Below are 13523 nucleotides of genomic sequence, written 5' to 3'. Positions count from 1 at the left end.
TTTATAAGCTGCTGTGAGGAGAGAGAATGACAAAAGCAAATAATTTACTTATTTCGAGTCCACAGTACAAATAGGTAGTGGAATCTTCCCCAAGAGGAAAGGAGGCTGAGGAAAAACCATAAACTGGTTTTACTGCTGCTCTTCCCAAGGCTTCTGCTGCCGGAGCGATGGAGCGTCCCCCCTTCACGCCCGCTCTCCCTGCCCTAGGTGGTTGCAGCCCCTTTGCTGCCCCCGCCTTGGCACTGGGAGCAGTCACCCAGGCGTTGGGCACTTCGGGAAGTTACGAGGGATTCACTTAAACTAAGACGGAGTCCCTCAGGGTGGGAAGAGGGGAGGTGACACCTTTGTTTCAGGCCCAGCTACCCAAGCTGGGAGGAAAGGAATAGTTTGAGCTGTAGAGTAACCCCCTCCCTCATCTGCACTTGACTAATAGAGGTAACAAGTAAATCGGTATCCGAGATCTCCAAAGCTTTGGTATTTCAGTGTCTGACGTTCTGGTACTTCCAGTAAAAATTAATTGTGCTCTTCTGTTGGCCGAAGTCTCCACCGCAGCCTCATTAACACACAGCCAAATGTTTCTCTCTTCCGACTTGTCGAACTAGAAATCAGTTTTGTTTGCTTGGCTTTTGTGTGCTGTCCACAAAATGCTTCCTTGTTTCTGCTGTGCCTGTGATTGCACCCTGAAAGGAGGAGGAAGGCAAAGCAGCCTTCAGTCTCTCCATAATCATCAAACCAGAGTTTTGCAGCCTTTAAGCATCACCTTGCACCTCCCCTTGCTGTATGGCAAGTTCCCTGGTTCCCTCCCGCACCCTTTTCTCTGATGATTAAAATTGTTATGACCGCATCTCCCACAGCAGAAACAAGTAGGAGCCGTGGGTGCCCTGATGGCCCAGCTCGCTGCTACTCAGTTTTGTGCCAAAACAACCGTGGCAGCCGCTCAGTCTCGGAGAGAAACTTTAGTGTCGCTTTGGACCTTTTTACTAGGTTTAGTGAATAACAAATACGGAACTTAAGCATGAGCAGATTCCTCTCGTGTCCTCCGGTTCTGTGTGTGTGCACCCGCTGCTGTCTCTGGAGAGGACTGAAACAGCCATCACCCAGTCCGGGCTCGAAATCCTTGCACAGGTTATTATTCAGTCCCTTGCAGAGAACTAAAGCTTTTCAGCTTCTGTCTGTAAGCTAGGAAGAAATTACGATCCGGCTTTTATCCTGGTGTACCTCACAGGCAGAGAGAGGTGAAACACAAGGCTTGTGCCCGAGTCGGGATGGGACCCCTTGATCCTGGCTTCCTCTTCCAACAATTGGGTTGTGTGCATCAGCGAAAAGGGGTGACGATGGGGAGATCTTTGAAAGCATCCGAGGGATTGGGAAGCGCAACGCGTTCCAAAATGTACTGCCTCCTCTGTGTTGAATACGCCACTGGCACGGCTCTGACTTAATACGGGGCATGTAAAAACATGCGTTGCCCGCAGTAGTTTTGAGGACAAAAGGTGGATTATCAAGCACCGGGCATAAGTAAATGTCTAGTCAAAAACCTGATGGTGGTTTTGCATTACATGGCATCAGCTCTTTGCTGATCTGTGCATTGGAAGCTCAGTCCTGCTGGCAGTGACCGGAGAGCTGCTTTTAGCAAAGGAAACGTCTGCGTCTCAGCCCCGCTGGCACAGCCTGCCGCGTGCCCTGACCGCTGAGGCATCCCAGCAGCCGTTCCTTAGTTCTGGCCGTATGTGTTGCTACATTTTTGCAAGGAGTCATCCCAGTGATGTATAAAAGCGAATTTTGCCGTACTTGGGAAAACGGTTGGGTCAGCAGCTCTGGGAGGGGTCAAAATCTCCGGCTGATGTGGATTGAGGCTGGTTTTATTACTTAGGTTTTCCTAGAGGTTTGTGTGCAATGCAACAGCTTTTTAACCTCATTTCAGCTCGCCTTGCTTAGGCAAACCTTTCTGTGGTCTTCCTGAAGAGCCAGGGCCAGACAGGACAGCTCCGGGATGGCTAGGACCTGCCCGGTGCTAAGCAGCATTTCTTCACGGCCTCTGATGGCATATGGCCCCTGTCCTGGGTCACGGGCGAGGAGCAGCGTCTGCAGCGCCCGGGAGGAGAGTGGGGAACAGGGCTCACAAACCTCTGCCGCCAAGATCACAGATCCACGGGGAAACACGAGTTTGCTTCTCAAAGGTGGAAATGCTGTATGGGACTATAGCAGCTGGCTCAACGGGCAGAGCTGGTCTCCATCCGCGATGGGGCTGGGATGGTGGATGGGGCATCTGCCGAGCCTCATCAGCCAGTGTTGCCTTGTTCAAGCTGAGCTTTGAGGGGCGGGAGGAAAGGAGGGAGGGACCCCTGTACCAGTCGTGCAGGGGATTTTAGCGGGGCGGGAGGCAGGACGGGGTGGAGCGGGGCAGGAGGGCGGCAGCTAAAATGGGCCTCTTCCGAGGGGCGGGGGGAAGGCAGGTGGCCCTGAGCCTCCAGAAGGGCGTTGAGGTTGCTCCCCAGGGTGATCTTCAGTAAACCACTCTGTTTCTGCGCCTCCTGGTCTCACAGGGCCCTCTCGAGCAGCCTCGGGAGCCGTGAGAGGGGACTTCAATGGCGGCGGGGAGGGGGGAGAGGGTCCCTCGGTCTCCCACCGCCCGGGTGGGACGAGAAGCAGTTGGCTGAAAATTCACATCCAGGCTGGGGACTGGGAAACGTCTTTGTGAAAAAGGCAGCGAGGCACGGGTTGGGCTGCGGGAAGCGCCTCGTGCCAGCTGAGGGAGAGAGCGGTGAGAAGCGGGGGTGCAGCCATCTCTGGTCGCTCTGCAGCACCCGCCTGACCGACTTTCCGTGAGCCGTGGTATGGGGACGTCTCGCTCATTCACTGACCCTGTCCTGGAGTTACATTTGCTGTGGAGTCTTCTCCAGACGTTAGTACTTAGGGTGCTATCTTGCTGTCCTTTCCAAACTTCCCCTTACTTCACGGCTTTCGGCTTGTGGTGTGGAAAGAACAGAGCACGCGCTCTAAAGAAAGTTATCGTAGCTTCGAGTGGTTCCCAGCCCGGCCTGGTGACGTGCAGGCAACAGTTTGTCTTTGAGAAGTAATGCAGACATGGTAAGGAGTTAGCCATTGACCCCTGCAAAGTGTTGTAATAAATTGGTGATGAAGGAAGGATAGGGGAAAAAAAAAAAAAATCAAAGGGTCTTTACATCAAAGGCAGAGAGAGAAGCTGCAGTTAACATGGTCAGATGTGGGAGATTCGGCAGCGGAGAGGACTGGTACGGGGATTTGCACTGATGTCCTCCTGTCCAGACCCTATCAATCTTGCCAGGGAATTTGACAGGCGAGAAAAGTCAAAGAGCAGCCGAGGGATTCTGAAATCAAAGGGCTTTGAAAGCTGGATCAGAGGATGGAGCACGGTTTTCCCATCTGCTTTGAATTTATTGTTGCTAATGAGGAAGCAGGCTCTGGTCTGAGTAAACATGCTGGACCAGAGGGGTCACTTGACATTTCCGTCACGTTCAGAAGAGGGTGTGGAGGGACTCTCTCCAAGTTAACCCTTTCACTGTCAAGCACGTACAAACGGGCAATTCGGAGTGAGATGGCACAAGGAGGGAAACGTTGGCCCCTTTCAGGCTGGCAGAACGTGCTGCTTGGGCTCCCAGCTCCCAGGGTCCTGTTTGGCCGGCTGACTGGTGGGGGTTCCTGCAGGCAGAGCTGAGAATCCCCGCATCGCTCCCTCCCGCTGATCGCTTCATAAGCGTGTGCGTTCCTTCTGCTTTTGTTGCTGATGTTGGCTGTGGCCAGTCTTTTTCTGCGGGGCTGTGAATCCAAGATCTGCAAATTTGCTCAGTAACGTATAATTTATATACAAAGCTGGAAGTGTCTGACACTTATTTACAAGTAGGCTCCACGTCCCCTTCAGGTCGGATGCTGTCCCTGTCGGCAGAAGTTGGGTGAGGGGAACAAACCTCCCTCCCCAGCCTCCCCGCTGGGGTTCCTAAGCAGTGGGGACCGCACCGCGTTCGGGTGAAGGAGCAGTCAAGAAAATAGGCTGATGAGACCGAGAGGAGTGTTGGAATTAATTTGAGTTTATCTTGAAATTGGTAGCCTCGTTATTTAAATACCAAACACCGACCTCCCCATCCCGGATTCCCAAAAATTTTCCTGTGTTCCCTGCCCTTCCCTGCCCGCTGCCCTAAATGCTGATGCCATTGCGTTTGATTTCCCCAATAATGCTGAAGGCGCAACAGCCGGAGACGAAAGCCACGGGGGATCTGCTCGCTGAGGTTATGATCCCCAATTATCATTCCAGTCTGCGAGGCAAGAGCTGTAGCCGAGACAGAGGGGGGACAGAGCGTGCAAGAGGAAATGTTGGCACGAGAGCCGCATCCCTGACTCATCGCGGAAGAGCTTGTCCGTGCAAGCCACGGAGTCTCTGTTGCAACAGGGGGCTGGGCGGCTCGCGCTGCAAAACTACGCTCTATCTCCTCTCTTGAGCCCTGCAGAGCTCCGAGGCGAGTTGGCCATTGGAGTAGACACTGGTTGCAAAAATTAGTTCAGGGGTTGAGTTCAGAAAACTTGCAGAGCAGGTGAATGGATGCTTGAGTGCGTTCATCTCCTGTGAATCTTTTTCTAGCAAAATACATTTAAACCTAGCACATGATGAGACGGATCAGCCCCAACCATCCAGAAGGGGATACCGTATGGCCTTAACTTGGCGTTCCCAAGCTGCCCATGTCCTGTCTGAACGAGGTAAGCGTAAGGTGAAGGGCGTTAACCTGCCCCTCGCTGCAGAAGCAGAAGGCGCTGGAAGCAGAAGGCGCTGGTGCGTTAGCGTGGCTCAGCTGACATGCAATAACTTGTTGAACGGTGGGACGCTGATTGTGTGGCTGCACCCTGAGATTTGCGTGAGCTTAAAACTAAAATGAAATTACTCTCTAAGGATTCGTTCATCAACCAGTCACAGTTTGCGATCAGACGCAGGCGTGTGACGATGTCTCTACTGCGCCCTGTCCATCTTTTTGCTCCTCTGAAAGACTTGGCCTTTCCTGAGACGTTTCTTCTGTAGTTGCCTCCTTGAATGGCAGGACGTGTAGTTTTGGGCGATCCATCCTCAGCAGTGCTGCACTGGGTCTCTTAACAGCACTTCTGAGGCTACTTCAGCGGATTGTGGTAATATGGTAGGTATCAAATAGAAAAGGGTCCCGGAGCGGATGAAGGATGCTGTGGCCGTTGGTTAATGTGATGTTTAGGATTATGTTTTCAAGTAAAGTGTTGGGAATTAAAGAGAGAGTGAGTTTTCAAGGACGTTTTATTTACTGGGAGCGTTTAAACCTGGAAATACAGAGTGACGATAGCAGCAGGATTAAAGCTTGTTGCATCAGAATCGGCACAAATTTTGTCACACAAAGCCCTTATTGCAGCAGTTAGTTCTCTTATTTGGAGGCCTTCCTGCTTGTTGCCTGCTAAATTGCAAATACAGGCTGACAATTGTCTGTTTAAAGCCCTGTCTATTCTCAAACCTCCCCTCGGAACTGCTACCTGCATCCCTACTGCTGTACCCAGCCCGGCTCCCTGAGCAACTGAACTCGGCACTGAAATCCGCAGGAATTCCCAGGCGCATCCGCTACATACTCTGAACGTTGCATGGCTTGGGGGGATCTAGCCTTGCTGGTACAGGCCAGAATTAGTAGATATATTTTTAATAGAAGCTGTTTTTTCAGGTGAATATAGGTATTGATCTTCTAAATCAAAGGTTTTGCTAAGTCTAATCTCCGTTAGGTTGGTTAGCAATCAGTTAACGTGTGTTAAAATAGGACCGTGGTTTCGGTCAGTCAAAGCTGCCGCTTCTCATCACTAGTCTGACTGGTGAACATTTGCAATCTCGTCGCTTGCAAAGAGCACGGTAAAATTGATCCTTCCCCTCCCCGCCTCACTTGCTCTCTTTTTTTTTTTTTTTTTTTCTTCTGTAATGCTCCTAGCGCCAAATCAAAAAGGCAAACTGTGGGCACCGCAGCGGTATCGATGCGGTCGCTGCCTTCCCAGCAGCGCCTGGCCGGTGGCAGAGCCCGGTGTCGCCTGCAGTCATGGCACGGGCATGCAAAGCCAGGATTAACGCCCGGTCCTGGGTCCCTGCAGCAGACCTGCCCTCCAGACCGTGCTCCAAACCGGGCACCAAGGTGCTAACAAGGCATGAAAAAGAGCTGGAGGGGAATCTGTGGAGATGGCTCGGGTTTACTTTTATATTATTTTCGGAAGCGCGGTAGGACTGCACGGTAATGCGAGAGCTGCGTGTAATGACAGGGACTCGAGAGACAAGTGATCTTTTCGGTGATGCATTCGGAAGGCTCCTGGCGGAGGGCTCCAGGGGGGCGCGAGAGGAGGAAGAGAGGCAGAAACACTGGCTGAGGGGCTGTTTTGTAATTATAAAAGAGCTTGTGACATTTTCTGTATAAGTCGATGTCCAGTAGATCTCACGGGGATAGTAATGGACCCATAAACCTCTTTGTGGGCCAACCCGAATAAAGGACAACGCCTGAGCATAACTAGTTCGTTGCAGGCATTTCTCTGTCAGGCGTGGGATGTCCAAACATCACAAATGCTGTAATAAAAGTGGGTTAATAAGGCAATAAATGGCAATGATGAAGTCCCTGGTTGATTTCCGCTAAAAAAAAAAAAATAATATCTGATTTTTATTTCACTTAGGATGGCTGAAGCCTTATTAGCCCCCTTCCTGTCCCCTGCATCCGCTTCATCTGAGGTTTATTGGAGCAATACATCACTCCACCCATGAGACATCACTGCAAGCTCTGCAGACCCTCCTGAAGGCCTGCCGGGGCTATACTGCCCTCCAGGACATATTTATTCGGTAGCAAATCCTACAAGCAAACGACTGGAAACCAGGCAACTCTGACAAAAACAAAACACCCTGGGCAACAGGGAGCTAGCTGTGAAAATGAAATTCACGTCAGTGAGTCGATCAGAATCATCCAGGCTCGATTCATTCGCAAGTGCCACAATCCCTTCCTCGCTCCGCTTGGGCACATGCCTCACGCGGACAGCGGGGAATTTAAATACGTGACATTTCTTTCCTGTGCCCAGCAAATTCAGCTGCCCAGTCAGAGCTATGTGAAAGGGGAGGCAAGGCTAAGGGACAAGATGCCACTGGAGAGGGGGAGAAGGGAAGGAGGCGTATCCAGGGGAACTGTCTTGATAGTTGTTCCGTTCTTCCGAAACAAACAGATGAGCTGCTCTTTCATTGTGGCCTCCATTCACACTTTCCTTCTGGAGCCTTTCATATGAATGAGGTGGAAGGACAAACTTTTAAAGTCGGTCGGGGAGAGGCGAAGACTTGCTCTCAGCTATAAACCCCAGCAGGATGCGATTCTTTTGAAGAGCGTTGTAATAGCGATTCAGGTTTTAGTTCAGGAGTCGAACCGTGTTGTATTTTCAAAGCTGCGTGGTACTGTGCTCCTGAGGAACCGGAGAGAGTGATAAATTCTGCAAAACACTCTTTTCTTTGTAGGCAGCAGAAGATCATTTCAGCCTGCGCTGTCACGGGGAACACGATACTCTGGCATTGACATCTTTTTCTTGGCAGTATGCTCAGTACACTTGTAAGTTCCTTTGCCTACACGCTTCAAGAGGCTTAATACCAAGTGGATTGGTTAATTATCCTGTCTCCCCCAAAATAGGTGTAACCTAGCTTTCTACCTGCTAGGCAGAAGACGGAGGTAAAGCGAGATGCTCGAGAGTCACGGCAGAGAGAAGCACGCGGCTCAGAAGTCTGCGTTTCCAGACCTCGCTCTCGCCCCCACCCAGGCTACCTGCTCCAGTTTTGCTGGGGTCCCGGCGGTGACATCAAGGCCTCCGGTTCTGCTACAAAGGCCAAACTCAGTCCCACCGCCCAGGGTCGGACGTGGCTGACGAGCCTGGAGAGCTGCAGCTCCTCTCCTGGGTTTCCACGTCCAAGGAGCTGTGAGAGGTTTGATTTCTTGCAGGGCGTGCAGAGGTCTAAGCAAAACCAGGCTGCGCTGCAGAGTTGCACCGGTGCCTGCCATTAAAACAGCCCTATACTCCTTCCCTGGAACCCTGCTAATGAGAGTAAGCTGCCTGTACTTAAGAATAAATATCATTAGTGACCAGGATACTTATTTTGTATGCAGTGATCATCCTCAAAGCTTTTTCCCCCTCTCTAGAGAATTACCAATTGAATTTCATCACCTGAAAGTCGAGTTCATTTTCAGTTACTAGCAGAATTCATAGCTCTCTTCATTGCTTCAACAGAGGCATTAAGACAGTCTGTGTAATATTGGGGTTTTTTTTTTAAATTTTGGTACTTTTCATTTATTGTTACTCAATTCTTGAAATAGGGTGGTATTCTTTCACTGCCAGAGTGCAGTCTGCTCTGGAGTGGAGGATGACAGTGTGTAGGATACAGAATGATTTAAGAAAAAGGAAATGTAGAGGAAGAAGTTTTAACCAAAAATGCCACAAAAATTACTTCTCTTGGGGAAAATTGTACTGGGATCCCTTCTGATCCTGCAGATTGGATGGGCCCAGAGGGAGGGTTATCAGAAGTACATCAGAAGTATCTGAAGTTCTGAAGAAAGTACTCCACATCTCTGAAAATTGGACCGTTTCTCACGGGGGACACAATCCCCCCATTAAACTGCCCCGATCAGCCTTACTCATCTAGGAAAAGAGAAGACCACCGCTGTGTCAAGCAACTAGAAAGCCTGAAATCTGATCCCGAAATAACGAAGCTCTCTTGGTGACGCATTACAACCAGGGGCCAGGATCCTTATTATTGATGAGAGTGGCAGGTCAGGGCCCTGGGGCTGTGAAGACAAGGTCTCTGCCCCAGAGAACGTGCAGTCTAGAGAGGTGATGTGCAAACCAGGGCAGGAGAGGGAACGGCAGGTGCGCCTTGGTTAGATTTCTTGCTTAGCTATTTTATTTTATTTTTTTTTAAAGCGTAGGAAAGGTTTTGAATTTGTTTCTTGCCTGAGGACAAGGCAAAGGTGTGTCCGGCTTTCATTTCATTTAAAGGGTCTTTGCTTTATTGAGAACTATGTTACCACACCCACAAGGGTAGCTTTGAACGTGTCTATTTTAGTGCCTTTATTATTAGCCAGAACTTCTAAGATAGCACCAAAGGGAGAAACGAGGTCACTGGAAAGCAATGGGTAGAAATTGTAAATAAGAATGCTTACGGGGCTGATGTGGTAGATGAGAGTGATAGTGATGTTTGAAGTTTACCATCTGTGCCCAGGAAAAGGAAAACATCCTGAGACACAGATGGCCAAGTACACTTTCATGCTGACCTTTTCAGAGAGGAAAAAAAGAAGTTGTCTCTAAATGCGCTTCTCATAACTTTCAGTGCACTCAGTCATGTTTTTGTGTTTCTTTGATTTCATTCTGATTATTTATTTGTCACTAGACATGTCTTCACAAAAGCATATCAGCTGTCTCTCGACATCGAGTTCAAACTTTCTAAATTATCCATGACTTTCTGCCATTCTGGTTTAATAGAGCATGGAATAATACTGACTGTTAATAGTGGATTAAAAATAATCAGAAGTAAGGGTCATGTCTCTATGTGAGCATATGAATGAGATAAATGCAGAAACAGGCTTGGGAAGGAGGCACCAATGCCTAAATGCCACAAAGCACTAGGGAACCAAAATACTTCAGACCGTGCGTAACTTACTGATTCTGGTCATAAATCCCCAGTGAACTTTATGCGGGCTGAGCCCTACCGCTGCATGGAGCAGAGACAGAGCCCAGGGAGCCTTGCCGGCCTGTGTGGTGCTTTGTTTGGAAGTGATGATGACATTTGCCTCAAGACTTACGGAGACAGAATGGGGGTTTGGACACCCGTGGACCTACAGTCACCAATAGAGTTGTAAAGATGTCAGCATTTCCAGTTAGCCCAGTTCCCCGGCAGTGCAAAGGCCAGGCATTGGTATGCTGCAGTCTTCTCATGTAGGTTTATCTCTTCCTTACAGCATGGTCCGGAGTGTCAAAGCAAACTTGGTATTTATTTTTTTGTAATAAACTAAAAAGCCCACTGCAAGGTCCAGATTTTCAAGGTAAAGTTTCTCCTGCATCTTATTTGCATGACTGAGTTATAACCCTCTAAATTACAAACAGAAGCACTGGCAGACTCTAGCTAACAACTCTAATGGATGCTATTATATTTCTCCTGCTAGTTGGCACTCAACCTTCACTATCTCATCAGCATAAAGGGATGCTGTCAACTTGAAAAATTGTGTCTTCCTTAGAGAGGAAGAAAAAAAAAAAGCCATACCTACTATTGTTCCAAACCAGCCTTTTACAACAGCAGTAACCAGAAGAGAGTAAGGATGTGCGCAGGATGCTATTTAACTGTCTCTGTTCGGCGTGTTTACTTTGCGTATTTGACAGCCCTTTGCGGTGTTGCTGGTGTGCATTAGCCCTTCCTCTCTCAGGGTGACGCCTCCTGGGAGGTGGGGGTGCAGAAGGGCCAGTGAGGAGAGGGGATGCTTTCGTCCCAAGCCTTGTATTAACAGCAGCAGCAAAAGTGAGCGAAAAAGCAACAAGAGGATTTGTATATACGTGGAGAACAGAGATCAAATATATAGGATGCCGTTGTGCTTAGTGCACTGTTTAAAATTGGTTTGTAACATGCTTGGGAGAGAAGGAACTCTCCCTCCCGACATCTTTCTTCCGTCTCCAGAGATGATTTCTACAGAGCCCTGCTCACTGCTATTTAAAGACAAATCTATGCAAAACTTGCATTGTCTGAGATGGGCCAGTTTGGAAACATTACGAGTTGTCGGCATCCCTTTTAAATACAACGCTGTTCTTTCCCTTGCGGGTGCCAAAGCTGTCCCCGCAGGAATTTCCATCTAACCTGGCAAAAAAAGGATGGGTTCCTACTTCTTTGTGATTAAAATGACTGCAGAGAACCGTCTGCTACTACCGCCTCTGCCAGCTTCCCCCAAAACGTGCTCAGCTGCCTCAACCCACTGCTGTGTTAGCAGATGAGAGACCTTTTGCTAACCAGTGAGTAATATCCCCCTTTCCGTGGTGCTGCTAACGGAGTAGTTGTTTGGGCTATTGCGGGCGCTCGGTCGCTCCCCGTTTGAGGAGAGCCAGGCCGCTCCTTCCTGCGGGCAACTGCTGAGGGAACAGAAATGGGAGACCAAGCTCGCCATCTCCTGGGCAAAAGGCATTTACGCGTCCAGGAAAGTTTATTTTCTTTCACTCCTTCCTTTCATTCTCACTCTTCTTTCTTTGTGAAAGACCAAGGTTGTAGGAGAAGGCTTAGGAAGCTTGCCGGCTTGCAGTGCCAGCTCTGACCCTACTGTGGTCCCTCTTCTTCCTGTGGGACTTGGTAAAATAGGACAGTGAATTTATGTCACAGGATGGGTACGCTGTTGGTATTTTTGTTATATACTTCATATGTACTTCAGCAGCAATGTCAGTGGCAAGACTCGTACGCGTTAATAACCCCAGAAAGGTTATTATGATGATGATCTAGTTGCTGACTAGTCACAGCGTAACACCTTAGTTTTCACAGATAGTTGTATCTCACTTCAAAAACTGATGCCTACAGGGGAGGCTTCTAAAAATACCAATGGGTTTTTGAGCGTAACTAAAAAATTCAGGACCTCTTGCACGTTCTCATCAGGCTTGCTACAAAAGTCCCCCTGCTGTAGTTTGTGAGGCTTAATTCAGCAGTGTTTGTAATGCAGCCGTAGTGCTTTCAGGCAGGGGCCAGATGAATGCGAACCGTGAGAGTCTGAAAATGCTGGGCAGGATTACCGAATACTGACGGTGGGTACGCCAAGGTGTTGCACCGTAATGCTCCAGGGCTGTGCTAGTGCAGCGATATTCCTGATGTGGTTATCGGAAAGCGGTAAACCAACTGGAGACTAAATTATACAACGTTAATCAAGTTACACCTTGGAGGTCACAGTTATTCAGTAAGCAAGGCCCAAATGTCCCAAGCATTATTAACCTCTTACATTAAAAATAAAGTGAAACATCAGCAACTACCTACCTGCACAACATCTGTGGGGGAAAAATATCTGACAGTTAGTGTAATTGCTGTGTCACAGAATAAAGTTTCTGACTAAGGGGTCGAGAAGTTAGAAAAGGGTCTGGGGAGGTGGGATTCCTCAGCTCCCAGTGCTGACATCATTGATTTATTGCAACCGTAAGCACTTACTTTATCTCTCTACAGCTTAGTGAGATGAATCTTTTAAGGGGTATGTGAGAAAGATTGGTGAATTCATTGAACTGGTTACTTTTGTAGGGGTTATTATGATTCAGAATAACTACAGTTATAAAGCAGCTGAGGAAATTACACTACTAGATATGTTGCTCCTAGTACCAAGAACTGCGATTAAGCTGGGCTGTTGTGATTTTTAAGAGAGATGTTGTTCACTTAACAAGAGATCTATCACAGGTTTGTTATCAAAAAAAGCCTTTTTCTGTCCTAACCTGGGCAAGGGATCCCATATGTATTGTTAAATATAAACTCTGTTATCTCCAGTGAAAATTAGATACCAAACAAATTGAAACTAACATTTTTTACTTAGGTCAAAATAATTCTAAACCAGATTACTAATAACAAAATAACTTGTTTGAAGTGAAATAATAAAACCTCAGTTATAAACAAAGCAAAAACTTTGTATAGATGATAGTTTTGGAAGAGCTTGAATATGTAATTTTCACACATTAAACCCAAAACTTAAACATAGAGTAACTATTATACCTTTACCAAACCATCATGAGTCTTGTAAAATCTTCTACCGTTTTAAACCAATGTTTAAAGATCATTAATTGAAGGGAATCATAATGAAGGAATCATACAGGCATTTTCTTCCTAAGTTGTTCTTGCTCTCAATCACATCTATACCACCTTTAGCCTGAACACCCTGAAGTACACATTTTCTTGCAGTAAGAGGAACCAAAATTTTGTTTTGAATAATACAAAGTAGGATTTAATGTTCTAAATGCTTTTTCAACACTTTGACACTGTCAGATCCAACACAATGTCTGAATTGTGAAATTACAATTTGAATTTAACTTGCATATTTGTGTTTTACAAATAAATTTATCACTGTTTTGCTTAGTGTAATTGAGCTATCACTTGAAAAACAGCGTACATGTAGGAGGTGGTTTTTCTATTCCTCAAATACTGGAATGAAGATGGAGTTTTTGAGCTCCACTTCACAATGAAGGCTTGTAGTTTCCTGGGACGAGTTCATTCAGGTGATTCACATACTATGGACAGCTCTGTTCTGCATTAATGTCCTTGGACTATTCTTCTCCAGAAATGAACAACTGTGGTGACCTCATTCAAGGGAGATGCAAACGGTAAGTGAAGAATGTCTGCTACGATGCTGAAAGGCACAGAATATAGAGCTTACTAGGCTCAGCCATCAAAAGTGGAGGGAGATTTCACTGCTTCGTAAGTATGAGGGAAAAAGGGAAAGGTAGGAGAGAAGTAAAAGAAGCTAAAGAGGACAGTGTTGGCACAGGAACAAGCTGAT

The sequence above is a fragment of the Calonectris borealis genome, chromosome 5 (assembly GCF_964195595.1).
Source record: "Calonectris borealis chromosome 5, bCalBor7.hap1.2, whole genome shotgun sequence".
Taxonomy (NCBI): Eukaryota; Metazoa; Chordata; class Aves; order Procellariiformes; family Procellariidae; genus Calonectris; species Calonectris borealis.
Note: the sequence above shows the minus strand (reverse complement) of the source record.